Raw genomic sequence first — 21,628 nt, forward strand, 5'->3', positions numbered from 1 at the left:
GAATAAAAAGGTATTTTAACCTAAAGATAACGGTAAAAGCACGAGGCATGAGAAGGAAAATGTTTTATTTAAAAATTTGAGTGACAAAAGAGGGGATAGGAAAAAATATATAGTTAATGAGTACGAGTAATTTTTTATATCCTTATCTTATCTGACCACGTAAAGGATATCACAATATATGTGTTTGTGGATACATGTATCCGCTAAACTCTAATTTAAATAAAAAAAAAACATGATTAAAATATTAACACATTGATTTTGAAGGAATTTTTTTATCAATTGGTTTTAAAATACAATCTCCCTTTATTTGTAAAGTGTCATTCAACACTATTTGAATTAGTTATTTGAACTTTGTTTGAAATTTATGATACTGATATATATTGTATTTTTATTTGAATTTTATGCTTCAAATATATTGTTAAATATTTAGATTTTTTTTATAAAGATTTGTGGGTACCCTAGATATCTGCGGATATTAAAAATTATACGGGTACCTACATAACGGATACCTGCCTACATAATGGATACCTGCATAGATATGGAAATAGGTATGGAACATATATTTTCTAGTGGTAGGTACAAGGAAACTACTACTCATACCATATCCATCATGTTGATACTCTTCATCTCCATTAAAAGAAGTCATTCATTATTCTAAGATAAGTGAGATTAAAATAATATTCGGTTATTAATTGCTAAAAACTTTATTTTAGATAGCTAAATTGTTTTCTTTATAAACATTAAGAGTAATTCATATCATATTGAACTTTAAACATGATAAATAAATAATAATAAAAATATTTTAGAAATATATCAATAGAACGTTACAGAAATTATATAATTTTTTCTTGGACCATTTCATAGAAGATATTATATAATATCTTGCAATATTAATTATTTCACATATTCTCCAAAAAATGGTTAGTTAGATAATTAAAAAATCAAAGTAAACTTACATGAATTAACTAATGAATGCAGCAAAGCATACATGACTTTTATAAACTCAATATAAATAACAATTTTTATTCCTAAAAAAATTGAAAAATTATCCATGTATTCACCTGGGCTTTCTCTAGAAATATTAACACATGAAGTCAAATCAAGATAACCTCTGGTTACACCATCAATATCTTGAACTATTTAGCAGATGAAACTTGTCATATTACGACCACAAATGAAATCACTATACTCTCCCTAGTTTAAATATTGAAAATTTTCAGCACAAAAAAATCACATATAATATTACTCATATGCTTCGTAAATTTACTCTCAATCATATGCATTAACACCTTAATTTGAAAAATAGAAGAAGAAAACGCAATTAGATCCAAAAATCTACTAGGATTTCTCATCCTCCAAATCATTCAAATAATTACAGTAATGACAGCCACTTTAAGTAAATGACTACAAGGAAATATCGTAAACTAACCAACCAAATCCAACAAAAAAATTGCAAATCATGAAAAACTTCCTTTGAACATGATAGGAAGTGGACTTTAAGCCTAATTATGGCTCACAAAACAAGCTTGTGAGATAAGGTTTGCACCGTACTTTACTTATATATATTATGAAATTGTCTTATATTTCTAATCGACGTGGGACTTCTAACACATCATAACTTTATTTGGAATTAACCAATTAATGCAAATAATAAAGTGACCGGTTTATCAAGAAAAATGGGTTAATAAACTTTACAATAAATTTATTACTAGATAGAAAATAATATTTTAAAAAGATATATTTATTATTTTTTTCTTTTCAATTAATGTTGTATTTAATATTTTTGTTACACTAAAAATTAAGTCTTTTTAACCGAGTTTTAAAGCCACCTTCCTCTTCTCTTCTTTGTTGAGGTTAAAAATGGCAGCTCGTCAAGCAAGCGATGATAGAAGATTTGGGTATTCATATAAATTTTATTTTTCTTTTGTATTACTTTCATTACATGTTCTTTGAACTTAACTTCAATTTTTTTTTAGAATTAAATACTTTCGTCGTCGTCACCATCGTCAATCGACATCACCAACTCCACCAGGGACACCTGAGATTGTTTCGAACAAGGTGATTCTTTCTTCTTTTGTAAAATTATTTTAACTTCATTTTCAATTCATATAAATTTAATTAGGTTGATATTGAGATTTGAACAAGATGGGCCTTTTTCATATAATTTCAATGTATAGAGTTTTCTATTTTTTGTGTTGTTTTGGTTTTTATTTGAATTTATGCATATTTGAATGTGAGGTCAACATTATTAAAATGAGTAGAATTTGGAGTATAAACATGCATGAGATGTAAATTAAGATGGGCAAAAAAGTTTTAAGGTTATTTTCTAACACACTCTAACTCAGAAGAGAAACTCCCCTAAGATCTTTCTTATCTATGGAAAAAAGAAAAGAAAAATTACTGAAATAAATAACAAAAAAAAAAAGGAATCATGCATAGTTGAGTTAGTATTTGCTTAAAAGGTAACATATGGTTGCATCCATGAAATTTGGGTATGAATGTATAACCTTACTATGTCACCATCCAATCTAGTTTAGAGATCTAATTTATGAGTTACAATTGTAACTTTGTAATAAGAATTTTATGGGTTTACTCTATATAAAGCAATTTCTATTTAAAAATTTAAAATAATATTATAATTTTTTGTTTTGTTCTAAACACTTCTTCTTTTTATCAAAGTTATGGTATGTCCTTGAATACAAAACACTTCTTTACAACGTTGTATCTTGTACATAAATGTCTCCTTTGATCTTTTGATGGTCAATCATTTTCAAATGAAGTTAAACTCATGTCTATTTTTTGTTTTGTTTAAAGGATAGTTATTAATTTTAAAATGAGATAAAAAAAAACAACTTGAGAAACTATTATTAGATATTAAAGTTTGTTTCAATAGAGAATAGGAACCTCTGATACTATATATGAAGCAAATACTATTGAGCCAACTCAAGGACACGTTTAACTATTTTCCATATTTCTTGTATAGAAATGTTTAACAAAAGAATAGTTCAAAATGATAAGTTATTATACTTATTAACAAAAAGAAAAGAAAAATAAAATGAAACAGAGTTTTAAGTACCTTAATTTATAAGACTTTCTAAACCCATTATAAAAATTCATAATTTCAATTTGTGGAAAGAACTAATTTAGAAAACTAATTAATAACTTCTTTTATTTACATTATATTGTACTTATATTTTTTTTCTAGTGTAACAACCCAATTTTTAACATTAAAGCATCAATCAGCTTCCATCATTAAGTTATCAAAACATATCATCGTTGAAAGGATACAAGACATATTATATATTGTCTTCCACCTTAGAAGTTTTAGAAAAACAATATTCCAAAATATAAGGAGATCTAAAACTAGTACAAAATATCTTTCTCTATACATATCCTTGTAACTATGTCAATTATCATATGTCTCTTGGCAACATCGGTGTTGCTCCCTATTAACTCTTGCATCATCCTCTGCTCACGTGAATTACACGATCATAGCAGAAAGGTAATAATACCAAAATAGACACAAAAATAGTAAGGTAAGTTGAAGCCATTAAAGGGATACTAATAGTTCTCCATTATGGTCATAATAAAATATCATACATAGTATTGCATTCACACATCAATTTATAGTACAAAGCAAAAATCATTACAATCATAAAGGCTCTCATGGCACTTTCACACTCTTTTACACTCATCATACATTAGACACGACGTCTTAGAGGACTTAGTGTATTGATTAGAATATGATACCTTACATTTATTAAACTCACCATTCTCCTTCAAAGGTCCTCGTCATCATGGCCACATCTCATACCAAAAGTGAAACAGGGTAAATCACCCAGTTGTAGATTTAACCCTCAATGCCAAATCTACCGATGAGGACCTCATTCAGCTCTCACCTTAAGCATCTTCCTCTATTTTAGTCCAATACTTAGTAGAGTCAAAATAGTCTCACCGCATAACTCTTACATCAACCAAACACAATATCATCTCCCCTTGGAAATTAGTACCTTCTCATTCCACCATATGCAAACATATCAAATCACAACAATTTCTTCAACAAAAAAAATCATGTTTACATTCCTTTAAAACACTAATCACTCAAAAAACATAGTAATTTCTCAAAAGTCATTTCATTCATATTCATCTTAATTCATAGTAACCATTACCAAGTTGATAGACAAAGTCCCAAGAAAAATAAACAAAGAATGTTGGGTTATATTTGTTTCATATCACACTCATTCATTACATTCTCATATAATCTTAAATCCTCACACCATGTCATACACATCTATTTTACCTAAATCCAAACTCATCTCATAACACAAATCACCTATTATTTATTTCAAATTACCTATTATTTATTTCAAATTACATGCTAATAATTCATCATTTATTTTCTATTGCATTACCATAACATTCAATTACAATATTTCCATTTATTATACCAAAATGGAAAAATTCATTTCTCAAACGAGAAAACTTCAATCAAAGATTTCAATAGTCAAAGTAAAGAATCGTATGTGTAGGATCCAAGTGTCAAAATTTTAGCCTGATCTAATGGTTAACAAAGCAGGAATCTCAATTTTCCTGAGATGACTCACAATAAGAAACACGAACTCCCTCAACATCTTCTAATATCATTTTCATCATTCAACCCAATTTCACATAATCAACCAAGTTCTCACTCAACTCAATAAAGATCAACAATAATTACATACTAACGGTCATCAATCCAAAGAGTACAAATCAACCAAATTAAATCTGCACAATTACTGTTAAGTTCTTTAAAACTTTGAATAAAAGAACTCCTTGAAGAATTAAATTGGGATATTTAGAATTTAAAGGGATTTGCTTATTTGTTTCTCACAAACACTTGAGTTCTTGTATCGAGGCTTCAATGTTAACTCTAATACGAAAGTTAGTAACATTTTTTTGTAAATGTTGATAATGATTAACGAGACACATTGTAATTTTTAATCCAATTTTTATTTCTTTAAGCCATCCGTATAATTATTTATTTTGTATATTTTTTATAAAATTTAAATTTCCAACAAAGGTATCATGTATTTATATAATATTTCATTAACATATTCTCCCCTAGCACCAAGTAATTAAGTACACCTTTTAAGTTTGTATAAGTTAATATTCCATATTTTTGTGCCACAATATTACAAGTGAATATCATTTGAATATTTTGTAAGTTTTTCTATATGTTTTATTTGGAGTAGCTTGAAATGATTGATGATGATAGTGAAGAAGACATAGAGAGAGAAGAGAAGGTTCATTTACAAGAAAAAAAGGTTGATAAGCAAGAAAAGAAGATTCACGAGAATATAAAGGTATTTTTTCACCAACTTTATTTTTTCAAAAAAAATTATTGTTGGGAAATGTATAAATTAATGAGATGATATTTACCTTCTCTTTTTTACAATGTTAGATATTTGTAAGGATTAACATATGATATTTCTTTTTTATTGATATAATAAAGGTATAATTGAGATTATGTTTTTTATCAAAATTATCAACTTCATTATCCTTGTTAAACTTCTTTTTTGATTATAGCATATGTAATGACTTGTGTTTCTCTGTATAAAACTCTTTTAGTATATTTTTCTTGTATATCGCATATAAGACTTCTAATAAAGATATTGTTAAGGAAACAAAAAACACGCCTTTAATTGTAACTACCGATTCAATAATGTGTTTTTTTTCTTTCAAAAATATCCTTAAAGCATATTATTCCCTTATAATGAGCACGCTATACATCACCAATCATAACTCGGTAAAGTTGTGCAACCTGCAACAATCTTCCCTTTAACAGTTGTCCATCAGAAATCAAACTTGTGACCTTGATTCTAATACCACTTATTAGGCAATGAGTTTATGGGTCTTTATCCTTATATAGTATTTTTACTTTTTCATTTTTAACCAAATGTAAGACTTAGATTTCTAACACTCTCGTGTAGGATTGGGTCTCACATTAGGTTTGTAATTGTTGGGATTTTTAGGGCTTTTGATAATATGAGAGATATAAGAGATATATGTGATATGTTATACGGAGAAACATGTTTTTGTATTTTATTGATATACTCTATATATAGAGCAAAATATAACAAATATCAAGTATAAAATATTTAGAATATCTCACTCCTAATCTAAAATAATAACAAATTTCTAAAACTGACAATTATCTCTAAAACTGAAATATTTTCTAAAAACTAATTTAAATAAAAAAGATATTAAGTAATATTCTCAACATTCCTCCTTGCTTAATATCTGTTTATTTTATTTCTTCATATTTGATTCTCCATCTTTTGATGCTTGATTTTCTCCTCTTTTTGTGCTTGCAATATTTGTTTTTCACCTTCTTCCATGACATCACATCTTTCTTCAATTTGGCATCATCCTTCATATTTCTTCTTCAATTTTTCTTTGTTCGGTGTGAATTTCATTGGAGTGGCATTGGACATTTTGTGAATATTAAAATGTGAACCTCCATCTACTTTCTTCACTTGGACATCTACTTTCTTCCAAATATATTTATCTTCTAATTTTGATCCTTCTTTCATGCTCACTTTATTTGTAGCAAATTCCTCCTTCATAAAATCCAGCGCAATCTTTTGTCTTTCATGTGGACTTTGAATACCTCTATGTTGTTAGTATTTTTGATCACACATACTTTATTTTCAAAGGAGACCTTATAACCTTTCTCTAACAATTGAGCAACACTTAACAAATTCTGGGTAATATCAGGAACATATAAGACATCAAAAATTAATTTGATACCTGAATGAGTTTTAATTGAAACTGTTCCTGTACCTTTCACAGCAAGTTGTTCTCCATTCCCAATTCTTACCTTGGAAATATTTGATTTATTCAGCTCCTTGAAAATTTCTCTATCATGAGTCATATGGTTTGTGCAACCACTATCTATAATCCAATCTTTTGAAGATTGGTTGGTTGTGACACATGATGTTGTAAAAAGTAGATCTTCCTCTGATTTATCCTCATCTGATTTATTCTCCACAATCTGAACATCTTCTTCAGAATCTTTAGATTTGCATACCTTTTCCACATGTCCCAATTGACCACATTTGTGACATTTGACATCTGGCCTCCACCAACACCAATTGGGTTGATGACCTTTTCTCTTGCAATGGGGACAAGATGGAAAAACATGTGTGTTGTTGTATTTGCTCCTTCTATTTTTCTTGACTATGAGAGCATTATCTTCCGTGTAATTTAAATTACCTTCAACCGCCTCATGATCTTCTCTCATCAATCTTCGTTGTTCTTGTGCTTGCAAGGCATGTATCACCTCTGTAAAGGTGATTGTAGACAAATCTTTTGTATTTTCTAAGGAAGCAATAGATGCCTCATATCTTTTCAGCACTGTCACCAGAATTTTCTCAACGAGTCTGGAATATAAAAACTCCTTTCCCAACAATTTGTTTGAGTATTCTTTAATCGTCTCTGACTCTTTCATTCTTTGCATCTCGAACTCCCTTATCAAGTTCAAAACTTTCATGCCTCGAATCTTCTCGTTCCCTTCATATTCTGCTTTCAAGTATTCCCAGATTTCTTTGGGAGACTTTAGAGTCATGATCCTGGTCATAATCATTTGTGAAACACCTGCGAACAAGCATGATTTTGCCTTTGCCTTTCTCATTTTCTTTTCTTTGTGCGCTTTCATTTGAGCCATGGTGAGATTTTCAGATAAGGGAACATCATCTTCCTCCACAACTTCCCATAGATCTAGCCCCTCTAGATATGTTTGCATCCTTACCGCCCATAGATCATAGCTTTCACCATCAAAGAGTGGAATAGCGACGTGTGACATATTTCCTTCCATTCTATTGGCAATAAGAACAATGGCTCTTGATACCAGTTGTTGGGATTTTTAGGGCTTTTGATAATATGAGAGATATAAGAGATATATGTGATATGTTATACGGAGAAACATGTTTTTGTATTTTATTGATATACTCTATATATAAAGCAAAATATAACAAATATCAAGTATAAAATATTTAGAATATCTCACTCCTAATCTAAAATAATAACAAATTTCTACAACTGACACATATCTCTAAAACTGAAATATTTTCTAAATACTAATTTAAATAAAAAAGATATTAAGTAATATTCTCAACAGTAATCAAATGTTGACATTTGGGTATAGCCTTCTCTTTCTTAAAATTTATTTTGGTTCTAAATGATAATACAATGAATTTGTCAATCCTTTAATTTCCTTCATCTAAATGATAACCCTTCTTTGATTCTTATATCTCTACTTTTGAATGAATGTAAATTAACATCCATGGACTTGTACTATGAGACTTATTTTGTTTTCAAAGACCAAAATTATATTCATTGACAAAAGTTTACTCCACCATTGAATTCATTTTTTGCTTATGGAAGTATGGAAGCATTGTAATAATATGGTTCTTTCATGGATCCATCACTCAATATCATAGTCAATCTTTAAATCAATTATTTAGATTGATTGAGCCTCAAATGTTTAAAAATATCTTCCAGATATAGGTTTTTAGAAAGAAACATCCTTAGAATCCATAACTTGGAGAAGATTTGTATTAGTCCAATCAAGGATCTCTTGTAGTTTTTGGATATTTGAGTAAGGTTAACACAATTTAGTATGAACTTGAGAATTTAAGACTCATTCCTCAATTTAAGTGTTCCAAAACTTGATCTTGTGATGTTATACCGTCAATGAGAACTTTCAAAGATTAACAAATATATAATTATTTTCCTCGAAGGTTTGAATGATCAATATTCTCATTTAAGATCTCAAATAATGTTGAATGATCTCATTCTATATGTGCTATCGACAATATAACCTTTAATCTAATGAATCTCACCAATTACATGTTTATCTCCTTTGTTCATTTTACTTTAGCTAATGGTTTTCAAGTCCCTACCTCTATATCAAGAACTATTATAGTATCTCACACCTTGTCCTTACACAATGTTCTTTATCTGCTTAATTTTATTGTAAATTTCATTTTTTAACTATATTGATTCATCTTTTAATTTTTTTGTAAATTGTGTCATTCTAGGAAAAATCACAAAGTGTTGGGAATAGTCAAAGTGTGAGTCAAAAAGTCCCACATTGGATAGAAAATACAAAGTTAAACACTATATAAGAATAAAAACACATAACACTATTGCTTTAAAGTTTTGGTGTAAAAGTGGTGTCAAAGGTCTTATATGTGTAAGACTAATGTCATATAACCATATGCAACCACAATCTCTCATTAACTATAATCATAACCCATATATAACCAAAAACATATGAAAGAATATATATATATATATATATATATATATATATATATATATATATATATATATATATATATATATATATATATATATACATATATATATATATCCAACACAAAGAAGGTAATTGATTTAATTAAATTGCAAGACGAATTATTTGTGTCATATCTAACAAATTCAAAATAAAAATCAACTTTACCTCTTCTTATCATATTGCTTTTAATTAGTTTGAAACTTTTTCATTTTAACATAATTTTGATGGCACTATTGAAAGGTACAAATTATTAGAAAGAGCTACACATATAGAAGAAGTGAATTGTTTTGATACTTTCTTACTTGTTGCAATGCTTGCCACCATCATGAGAGTTTTACTTGATTTAGTTGTTGGAACATCTGTGAATATTTCTTTTCTTTGTGAAGATTTATATGAAGATGTATACATGGTTGTTTTGGTCTTAAAGTTCAACGTTTTTCTAAGGTTTGTAAGCTTCCCAAGTTTCTTTGTGGCCTAAACACAACCTATACTAGATAATGGTATTCCAAATTTACCTACTACTCTTCCCTCTCAATTATGAACAATTCAATGATGATCATTCACCGTTTGCTAAATCCACTTCAACATTATTAGTTTATATTAATGATATAATATTGAAAGGAGCTGATATGCAAGAAATCACTAGTGTTAAGAAGTTCCTAGATAGTTTTAGAAATAAATATTTAGGTACTTTTAAGATATTTTATTAGTCTTAATCTTATTAAATCCAAAGAAAAAAAAATCTAAATAAAGAAAAACACAATGGTGTTGTTGAAGGATGATGGAAAAAACACATCATCAATTAAGAACTACCCTCACAACATTTTACTATTCTACTACTAGAGCAGAATAAGAAAAATCAAACACTAGTTCAAAATGTCTTTGAATTGAGTAAGGAACATTATAGACTTAGAGTCTATTATATAGTCACTAATACCTACTTCTTAGCTTATTTGAGATTATGTGAGATTTTTCAAGACATGTTATTTTCATTAGTAGAACAAAAGACTGTGTTTTAATGGTTGTCAAACCAACTTTGATACCTTTTGCACCCTCCACCAAATAACAATTGAACTACTTCATCTTTCTTTTTTAAAATTTTCCCAAACCCCTAATTATTTTTGGGAACAGCTAATTTGATCAAGTCAAGTATTAATAAAAGATGGATCACCAAAAACCCTATGCCACAAGTTGAAAAAAGAAAAATGGGAATCATTTACGATTAAGACTATGAAATGGATAATTGTTCATTTATTCACTTATATATCTATTGTTGGCTTTTATGGTTTGTTGTAGTTGAAAGTGCTCATAATTTTTTTTTTTGATCCTGTTATTATTATTTGAAATTTTTAATTTTCATTATCATCTTATTTGACTTTCAGCCAATAGAAGAAACAAATAGCCCAAGTAGCAGTGGTAATGGAGTGCATTGGGATGAAAGTCTCAAGGGTAAACATGTTTAACAATATTCATGTAACCTCCATCATGTTATGTTTAAATGTGACTGTTAGAAATTTTATGAAAACTTTTTTTACAGAAACTTTTATGATATATGTAACAAATATGGTTTAACATTATGCTTATAATTGTCATAGCTACATTTTAATTTGTTTTTCTAAACTTCAAAATTTTCATTTAGATCTATATTTTTCCCTGCCCAATTCTATTAATCATTAAGCACTTCTACGTGTAACTTTGCAAAGCATAACATGTTTTACGCTACAACCTCGTAAATAAGGTATTGAAACGTTTTTCTTGTAAGAAGTATCTATGAAACGTTTTACAAAATTACTTTTTGCAATAAATATCTACAAAATTTTTGTGTAAAATTATTTTGCAAAAAAAAAAAATATTAATACTTTTTTCTACGCATTATTAGAAAAATATTTATTATCTATAAAATTTTCTATAAAAGTTATATATATTTTTTTTGCAAAATATTTAATCCAGAAAATATCTATATATTATTTACAAGAAACAATTTTTAGTATTTGCAGATTTTTTTTATTCATCAATGATAATTATATGTTTTTTTAAATAAAAATCTGCAACTATATTTTAGAGATTTTGTTATAAATATAAATATCTACAACTATATAAAGAGGACTCCCTCTTTTGTGTTCACGATCATTATTTCTATTTTACTCTTTATAATATAATTATATAATTATTTATTAAATTTTAAAAAAAAATTGTATATCTATAACTATATATATGAAGAAGATTTAGTTTTTTTTTCATATTTTATAATTTCAATTTTATCCTTTAAAATTAATTATTTGTTAAATTTTTAAAAATTAACAATTACTTCTACATTTTTCTATAAAACTATTTATTTTTTTCCTTATTTTTTTCCTATTGATCAACGCTTATTTTTTCCATTAATTTTATTTTATTTTTAATAAATATAAATTTATTTTGTATATTAATTTTAAAAATGCGTACGCAAAACACAATAGCGTCTTTGTTCACGTTACTAACATTAGAATATCATCGTCACCTACTAACAACTAATAAGGGTGAATAATAATAATAATAATAATAATAATAATAATAATAATAATAATAATAATAATAATAATAATAATAATAATAGGATCGAGGAAGCCATGATCCCGTCTTTAACTTTTATTGTATGTAATATAGCTTAGGAATTTATGAGAATTAATTATATAGTTAATTATATATTTGTAAAGTAATATATTTAATGCTAATAAATAATAAAACATAAAATTAAATAAAATAAATAATAATAAAATTATTAAGATATTTATTATTTTGTTTCTTATACTTATTTTCCATGGTCACATATTTTCTTTTGAGTTTTTGTTCTTATTTCTTGTGTATTCTTCCATTGTTAGAAAAAAAAGTAACCCTCTCTCTTGTCTTAAAGTATTATTTTTAAATAGCAATATTAATGAAAAATAAAACAATAAATTCATCTTTTAAAAGCGATAAAAGAAAAATTATATGCGAAGATAAAAACAAAATAAATATAACTCTTTTACATATTTTGAAGCATGATATTAATATTAAAATTGTTCAATTAGAGAAGTTTTTTATTTAGATTAAAAAAATTACATCGATAAGTTTTCTATTAATTTTTTGAAAAAAACGTGAGTCCATAACCATCTAAGAAAATATCAATACTACATTATCTACTTTTTTTATTATATTAGTGACAATTATTAAAATTATAAATTTTGAGTATTATTTTAACATTTTCAAAACTTTTGGTCAAAATCTGCTAGTGCCTACATTATATAATACCATGTATATCTAAAATTGCCTACTCACATGTGCACCGCCGCTCGTGTTTATGCTGGTGTAAATAATAACATTCTAATAATGAAAAAAAAGAATGTGAGTTTTCCTTATTCTTGAATTTCTGTCTCACTTTTTTCTTCTTTGGACGCTCTCACATGTGTTCTCATATGCACTCTGCCTCTCTCATACACTCTTTTATGCTTGCGACTTACTATTGCTGACAACAATCTCTTTTACTCAATTGAATATGTGTTCCAATGTATTAAATAAAGTCAATATTGTTATGAATTAATGGTCGTCCACTGATTTATACAATTACTCATATGATTGATAATCATATTATTCATTACTCTTTATGTAATATTTTGTATTTACTATTTTATTTTATATCCTTTTTGGGTTACCATATTGTATCTATAAATAGGACTCGTTCTATCAGTAATAAGACACATACAAACAGAAGTTGCTCCCTACTCTCTAATTCTCTATTCTTCCTCTCCTTTGTCTCTCTCTCATTACCTTTATTTTATAATACGTTATCAGCACGAGGGTTATCCAACTGAGCATGAAGGCATATTTTTTCTCCCTAAGAACAACGCTCTACATTCCTCAATCGAGATTCTTTCTAATCTTTTTCTCATTCACAAACTTTATCTTATATTTTCTTTTGTGTAATGATAATTGTTTGATTTATTTTTTCTCTGTCATATTATTATTATTATTATTTGATTTTAATAATTTCATACTTGAAATTTGATTATATTAATATTTTATGTGCTAGTTCTAAAACATGTCAAATCTTGCAAAGCTTGAATTTGCGGCCCTTGATATTTCGGGGGAGAATTATTTATCATGGATTTTAGATGCTGAGATTCATCTAGATGCAATGGGTCTGGGTGATGCTATTAAAGAAGGAAATAAAGCATCTGAACAAGATAAAGCTAAAGCTATGATTTTCCTTCGTCGCCATCTTCATGAAGGGTTGAAAATTGAATACCTTACTGTAAAAGACTCTTCTGTATTATGGAAAAATTTAAAAGAAAGATATGACCACCAAAAAACTGTGATTTTGCCAAAAGCTCGTTATGATTGGATGCATCTACGGTTGCAAGATTTTAAAACTCTAAGTGAATATAATTATGCAATGTTTAGAATTACTTCTCAATTGACTCTATGTGGAGAAAGAATTACTGATGAGGATATTTTGGAAAAAACATTCTCAACTTTTCATGCAACTAATTTGCTTTTGCAACAACAATATCGTGAAAAAGGTTTTCACAAATATTCTGAATTGATTTCATGCCTTCTTGTGGCTGAACAAAATAATGAGCTCTTGATGAAAAATCATGAGGCCCGACCAACTGGTTCTGCTCCATTCCCAGAAGTGAATGCAGCAACATCTTATCCATATAATCATGGACGAGGTCAAGACCATAATAATAATCGTGGTCGTAATTTTGGCCGTAGTCGTAGCCATGGTCGTGGTCGTGGTCGTGCTATTAATCATGGTCGTGGACATGGTTATAAAGGAAATTTTAAAGAGAAACTTCATCAACAGAAGTGGAACAAGAATGCGAAAAAGGAAAAAGAAAAGGGTGAAAATAATGGGAAAAAGGCTGAAAATATATGTTACCGTTGTGGCAGTAAAGGTCATTGGACCCGTGCCTGTTATACACCAAAGCATCTTGTTGAACTCTACCAAGAATCACTTAAAAACAAGAATGTAGAAACACACTTTGCTTATGAAGATGGTGATTCTGATTATGGTCATATGGATACTACTCATCTTGATATTGGTGATTTCTTTTCTAAACCCGATGGAAGCATTGATCACTTTATTGGTGATGGTAGTGTTAGAAAATAGTTTTATTTTATTTTATATCGTTATTAAATTTTAAGACAATGTTTTATATTTGATTCATGTTGCTTTTATATGTATAAGTTTTTATTTTTTTATGAATAAAATCCTCTATTTTTTTTTTTATTTTTTTTTCTTCTCCTCTTATAAAGTAATCTCTAATATTGATATGTATGTTTATATGAAGAATGAATATTGGCATTAACACCAATGATAAGGATCTGTGCCTTGCTGATAGTGCAACAACTCATACAATTCTCAAGAGTAATAAATTTTTCTCTTGTTTGGTAATGCGCGAAGTCAATGTTAGTACTATTTTTGGTACTACAAATATAATTGAAGGCTCTGGAAGAGCTACAGTACTTCTACCAAGAGGTACAAGATTGCATATTAAAAATGCATTTTATTCTCCTAAGTCCAATAGAAACTTATTAAGTTTCAAGGATATTCGTCTAAATGGATATCATATTGAGACAAATAATGAAGGAGATATTGAATATCTTTATATCACTCAAATTGAGTCAAATAAAAAATGTGTATTGGAGAAATTATCAGCCTTCTCTTATGGCTTGTACTACACATATATTAATGCGATTGATACGCATGTTATTGTAAGCCAGAAGCTTACAAATAATAATGCATTTCTTGTTTGGCATGATCGGTTGGGTCATCCTGGATATATCATGATGCGAAAAATAGCTGAAAACTCATGTGGACATCCACTTAAAAGTCAAAAACTTCTTCAGTCCAATGATTTCTCATGTACTGCATGTTCGCAGGGAAAGTTGATAATAAGACCATCACCAGAAAAAATTAGAAATGAGTCAATCTCATTTTTAGAACGAATACAAGGTGATATTTGTGGTCCAATACACCCACCATGTGGATCATTTAGATATTTCATGGTATTAATTGATGCGTCCACTAGATGGTCACATATTTGTTTACTATCAACTCGAAATCAAGCATTTGCTAAGTTATTAGCACAATTGATCAAGTTAAGAGCTCACTTCCCAGATTATCCAATTAAGAAAATTCGTCTTGATAATGCTGGTGAATTTACATCTCATGCTTTTAATGAGTATTGTATGTCAATTGGAATTGAAGTTGAACATCCAGTAGCACATGTTCATACTCAAAATGGACTTGCAGAATCATTGATAAAACGTCTAAAATTGATTGCAAGACCTTTACTTATGAAAGCTAATCTTCCAATGACTACTTGGGGATATGCAATTCTGCATACTACAGTATTGATTCGCATCAGACCAACAAGTTATCACAAATACTCTCCTTTACAGTTGGTTTTTGGTCAGCAACCAAATATTTCTTATTTAAGAATTTTTTGGTGTGCTGTATATGTCCCAATTTCCCCACCAAAAAAGACTATGATGGATCCTCAAGATGTTTGGGAATATATGTTGGATATGATTCTCCATAGATAATAAAGTATATTGAACCATCAACAGGTGATTTATTTACAGCCCGATTTGCTGATAGTCATTTTGATGAATCAATTTTTCCAACGTTAGGGGGAGAAAGAAAGAAACTGGAAAAGGATATTGGTTGGAATGAATTATCATTATCTCATCTTGATCCTCGTACAAAAGAGTGTGAACTAGAAGTTCAACGGATAATTCATTTACAAAAATTGGCCAACCAATTACCAGATGCTTTTACTGACACAAAAAGGGTAACTAAGTCTCATATACCCGCTGTTAATACTCCAATCAGAATTGATATTCCTGTTGGACAATCTAATATAGCAAATGAATCTCAAACACACCTAAAGCGTGGTAGGCCTTTCGGTTCCAAAAATAAAAATCCTTGTGTGAGAAAAAGGGAAAAAAGGCAAGATGGCCTAATCGAGGGGGTAAAAGTCCCAAAAGATTCTTTTGACATAATTAATGATTCGGTTCCAGAAGAACCTCAGGTACCTGAAATTGTTGAAAATGATGAGATCTCAATAAATTATGTCATGAATCATAAAATATGGAATCGAAATAACGTCAATATTGACGAGGTTTTTGCATATAATGTAGCAAAGGATGTTATAAGTGATAATGATGATCAAGAACCAATGACAATTGAAGATTGTCGGCAAAGAAATGATTGGCCAAAATGGAAAGATGCAATCCAAGCAAAATTAGATTCGCTTGCTAAACGAAAGGTTTTTGGACCTGTAGTTCGCACACTTGAGGGTGTAAAACCTATTGGGTATAGATAGGTTTTTGTACAAAAACGAAATGAGAATGGTGAAATTGTTAGATACAAAGCATGGTTAGTTGCTCAAGGTTTTTCACAAGGACCTGGTATTGATTTTGAGGAGACATATTCTCCAGTATTGGATACAACAACATTTAGATATTTAATTAGCCTTGTTGCACAAGAAGGTTTGAATTTGCACCTCATGGATATTGTTACAGCCTATTTGTATGGCTCTTTGGAGAATGATATTTATATGAAACTACCTGAAGGATTTAATGTGCCCAACAAAGCAAATTCTAAAGAGGATTATTCAATAAAATTGAATAAGTCCCTTTATGGATTGAAACAATCAGGACGTATGTGATATAACCGTCTAAGTGAGTACTTATTAAAGGAAGGGTATAAAAATGACCATATTTGTCCTTGTATTTATATGAAAAGATCCGAGAATGAATTTGCCATAATTGTTGTTTATGTAGATGACATAAACATAGTTAGAACTCCTAATGAGCTCACAAAGGCAATTGATTGTTTAAAGAAAGAATTTGAGATGAAGGATCTTGGAAGGACAAAGTTTTGTTTGGGATTACAAATTGAGTATTTAAACAAAGGTGTTCTTGTACATCAAGAAGCTTATATAATGAAAGTGCTTAAAAAGTTCTATATGGACAAATCACATTCATTATGCACTCCAATGGTGGTGAGGTCATTAGATGTTGATAAAGACCCTTTTAGACCTTAAGAAAAAGATGAAGAACTACTTGGTCCTGAAGTACCATATCTTAGTGCTATAGGAGCACTAATGTATCTTGCTAATTATACTCGACCTGATATAGCATTTGTTGTAAATTTGTTAGCAAGATATAGTTCTTCACCTACAAGAAGACATTGGAATGGAGTAAAACAAATACTCTGTTACCTTAAAGGCACTATGAATATGGGCTTATTTTACCCAAATGATTCAAAATTAGATCTAATGGGTTATGCAGATACAGGTTATTTATTAGATCCTCATAATGGTCGATCACAAACAGGATATTTGTTCACATGTGGTGGCACAACGATTTCATGGCGATCTGTGAAACAAACAATAACAACAACATCGTCAAATCATGCAGAAATTTTAGCATTACATGAGGCAAGTCGTGAATGCGTTTGGTTAAGGTCTATAATTCAACATGTGCGACAAACTTGTGGTTTATCCTTGGGAAAAATGAAACCAACAACGATATATGAAGACAATAGTGCATGCATTGCTCAATTGAAAGAAGGATATATTAAAGGAGACATAACAAAACATATTCTTCCAAAATTCTTTTCACTTATGATCTTCAAAGAAATGGTGATGTAGAGATCCAAAAGATTCGCTCATGTGAAAATCTAGCAGATTTATTTACAAAGTCTTTGCCAAGGAGAACTTTTGAGCAATTGGTTCATAGGATTGGACTCCGTCATCTTGATGATGTAAGTTTACATGAGGGGGAGAAATAGAAGATGCAAAGAACAATATTATATAGAATGATGTACTCTTTTTCCTTCACTAGGTTTTTATCCCAAAGGGTTTTTCCTAGTAAGGTTTTAACGAGGCACATTCTTTTATCAATGGACACTCAAGGGGGAGTGTTATGAATTAATGATCGTCCATTGATTTATACAATTACTCATATGATTGATAATCATATTATTCATTACTATTTATGTAATATTTTGTATTTACTATTTGATTTTATATCCTTTCTGGGTTACCATGTTGTTTCTATAAATAAGACTCGTCCTATTAGTAATAAGACACATACAAACAGAAGTTGCTCCCTACTCTCTCATTCTCTATTCTTCCTCTCCTTTTTCTCTCTCTTATTACCTTTATTTTATAACAAATATGACTCCCTTCGTCTAAAGTCTTGTTCATCTTCTATCTTTCAAAAATATACACTTTTTAAATTTTTAATACTAAATAAAAAATAAAAAATATCTTCATATATTTTAAATTGTCCAAATCTATTTTAAAACATGGTAATTGTTTTATATACAATGTACATAAAGTAATCAATTTTAAATAATTTTTAAGAAATTCTATAATTTCATTATCAACATTTTCATCAAATTATTTTTCCTATGACTAATAAGTTTTTCAAAAAACTTATATCCATTTCAAGAAAAAATTCTTTGACAAAAATCAATGCATTTTCAAACCCATTTTATCTGTACTTTTCGATAACATCATCAATGCATATATATTTTAATTGTAAATTCTTACTACCCGAGTTAACTACAAATAAAATGTCATACAAAATATTTATGCCAAACAAATATTCAAAGTTTTCTAGCTCATAAATAATTTGCAACAAAAACAAAAAACTATCCAAATGTATACGATAAATTAACCATCTTCTTTCATGTTTCTCTCTATTAGACAATATTTGAATATAATTTGATGAATAAACTGTTAGAAATATTTTAATATAATTTAAAAAAAATAAATAATTAAAATAAAAAAATTACTGTTACTGAAGTTTTTATAGACCCTTAATTTATGGGTTAATGGTTTTTATGGCTAACGACTATATTCTTATTACTATTTATTTCTTTGTCTCCATTTTCTACCTATAAATACCACATAGGTGCATGGGGAAAGATACAACAACAAAGACAACAAACATTAGAGTTTTCTTTGAAATGTTCTTCTTTTCTTCTGTATATTATCTTTAAGACAGTGGTGTTCATAAGGTTCGGAGATCCTTCGTTACACTCGATCGATCTGACGGGTTGCTGTATCTTGGGAGAGAAACACATATGATAAGAAACACACATGATTGTGTATTGATATATTTGTTTAACCCTGTGCAGTAGGGGCGTTTTCTCTATAAGGATAGCGCTATGCGTGTCTCAACTCAGGATATTTCTACTCCTTTCCTTGTTTATCTTTTATTTATTATTGTTATTATAATTGTTGATCTCTGATTAATATTCATTGTTTTATATATATGTCTTAGTATTATTATTGTTTTAATAATTATTATTGTATCATTTTATATTTTGATTATTATTAGTATTATTTGAGTAATCATTTTCTAACATTCTTAGAGAGAAAACTTATTGTTATTTCTATTTTTAATTATTCATCTGTATTTATTTCTAAAATTAAAAACAATATAGAGCTGAAGACTGAAAACATATTTTATGAATTAATGTGTTTCTTATGGTTATAATTAAATCAGTTTCAACTAAGACTAAAAATTGATGTGTATAATTGTTTCTATTTCTGTTGGTAACAATAAATGAAATTATGGATAAATGATATTCCTGCTCATTGAATAATTTTTTGTGATGTCTATAGCTAATGTTTAGGTTGTTATATTAATTTATGCTTTAATATTGTCTATTCTTACCATTGATAAAGATGTTCTATATAATGTATATATTTTAAGTGTTTTATATGAAAATAATTATAAAATAATTTGTCATACTAAAACTACTATTGTGTTATGGAAAACACTTGAACAAAACTATGCATTTGCAAGGGAAAATGAAATTAGTTTGATATATTTGTGATGATTTGTTTGAGTTAAATACCTTTATCTTGTAATCAAATATTTACAAGTTTTCTTTGATTATCACATATGTTGAAAGTATTGATATATGACATGCTATTATTATAATTGTTGAGAAGTTGAGAAGATTGATTAAAGACCATTCAAATTATGAAATTTTGAGGTACAAAATTAATTAAATAGAGAAGTGATGATACATGTCTTTATAAATGAGTTTTTTGTGTGACACTCATGGTATTATTCATTAAGTAACATCTTCATATAGTGTATGGTGTTAATATAATGGTGCAGCGAAATAAAGAAAGAAAAAAAAATGCTTTTATTTGATATAATAAATGTTATGCTTCAAGTTCTAGCTAGTCTTTGCCTATAAAATCATATAGGGTGAAATTTTATATCTTGCTTACCATATTTTGAACACAAAAGATTGTGATAAAACTTGTTATGAGTTATGAAAGAAAAAAGAACCACATTTAAAATATTTCAAAGTGTGGGGGTGTCTTGTAAAGGTTAATATACCTTTTAATGAGGAAAAAAAAATCTTGGTTATATATATTATAAAGTGAATGAATATATACTTCATTGTTTTGCCATCTAGTGTAATATTTTGTGTTTCTTATATTATGGCAATATGTCCAATTTCTTGAGATTATTGAATGATATTTTTAATGTAAATTGGATATTGATTTTGGTGGCACAAAATCACCTATTGGTTATGGTTATGTTTTAACCTTGGATGAAAATGCCCTATCATGGAAACATGTTAAAAAGTTGTTGCCATGATCTACTATGCAAGCATAAATTATTCCTTTTTCTAATGCATCCTGACAATTAAATTGTTATATTTAAAGTTTTTAGTAAAAATGTCAATGAAATTGACATATTAGAATGAGAGACAAATGTATAATTACTCATGGTTATCTCTCTTGACTTTGTCAGGTCAAAAAGAAATATTGCAGATCTTCTTATCAAAGGGTTGATGCATCAATAACAAGAATTTAAGTCTTCGAGGGGAATGAGACTATAGCCCATAAATTAGTTGCAACAATGGACACCCATCTCCACATGAATGACGATCCCATGGAATGGAGTTCAATGGGTAACAACGAAGTTGTTGTTGACTAAAGTATACCAAATAATTTGATTAAATTTTATGTCTCATTCCTATGACGAGGTGTACTATAAATTGTGGCAATAATAAGGTTGAGGTATGTGCATTATTATGCTTATTTTATAAAATACCTCTTAATAAACCCAATGGTTGAGGTATGTGCATTATTTTATAAAATACCTCTTAATAAATCCAATGACAATTATTGTAGGGGTGTGAGTCACAAACCACCCTTTGAGGGTTTACCTAGTGAGTGTGATGGTGGGGCCGCCATTGTGAGACATGGGTAAGTC

At 28.5% G+C, this 21,628-nt stretch overlaps 1 long non-coding RNA gene across 1 annotated transcript; it reads left to right on the forward strand.

Annotated features, from left to right (window-relative positions):
• Positions 1-1,977: 1,977 nt before the first annotated feature.
• Positions 1,978-10,814, forward strand: LOC114170748. Its single transcript, XR_003601134.1, has 3 exons — positions 1,978-2,058; positions 5,232-5,342; positions 10,723-10,814. It is a non-coding gene; the product is annotated as an uncharacterized LOC114170748 (long non-coding RNA).
• Positions 10,815-21,628: the final 10,814 nt, after the last annotated feature.

This window comes from Vigna unguiculata, chromosome 11 (genome assembly GCF_004118075.2).
Source record: "Vigna unguiculata cultivar IT97K-499-35 chromosome 11, ASM411807v1, whole genome shotgun sequence".
NCBI classification, from domain to species: Eukaryota; Viridiplantae; Streptophyta; class Magnoliopsida; order Fabales; family Fabaceae; genus Vigna; species Vigna unguiculata.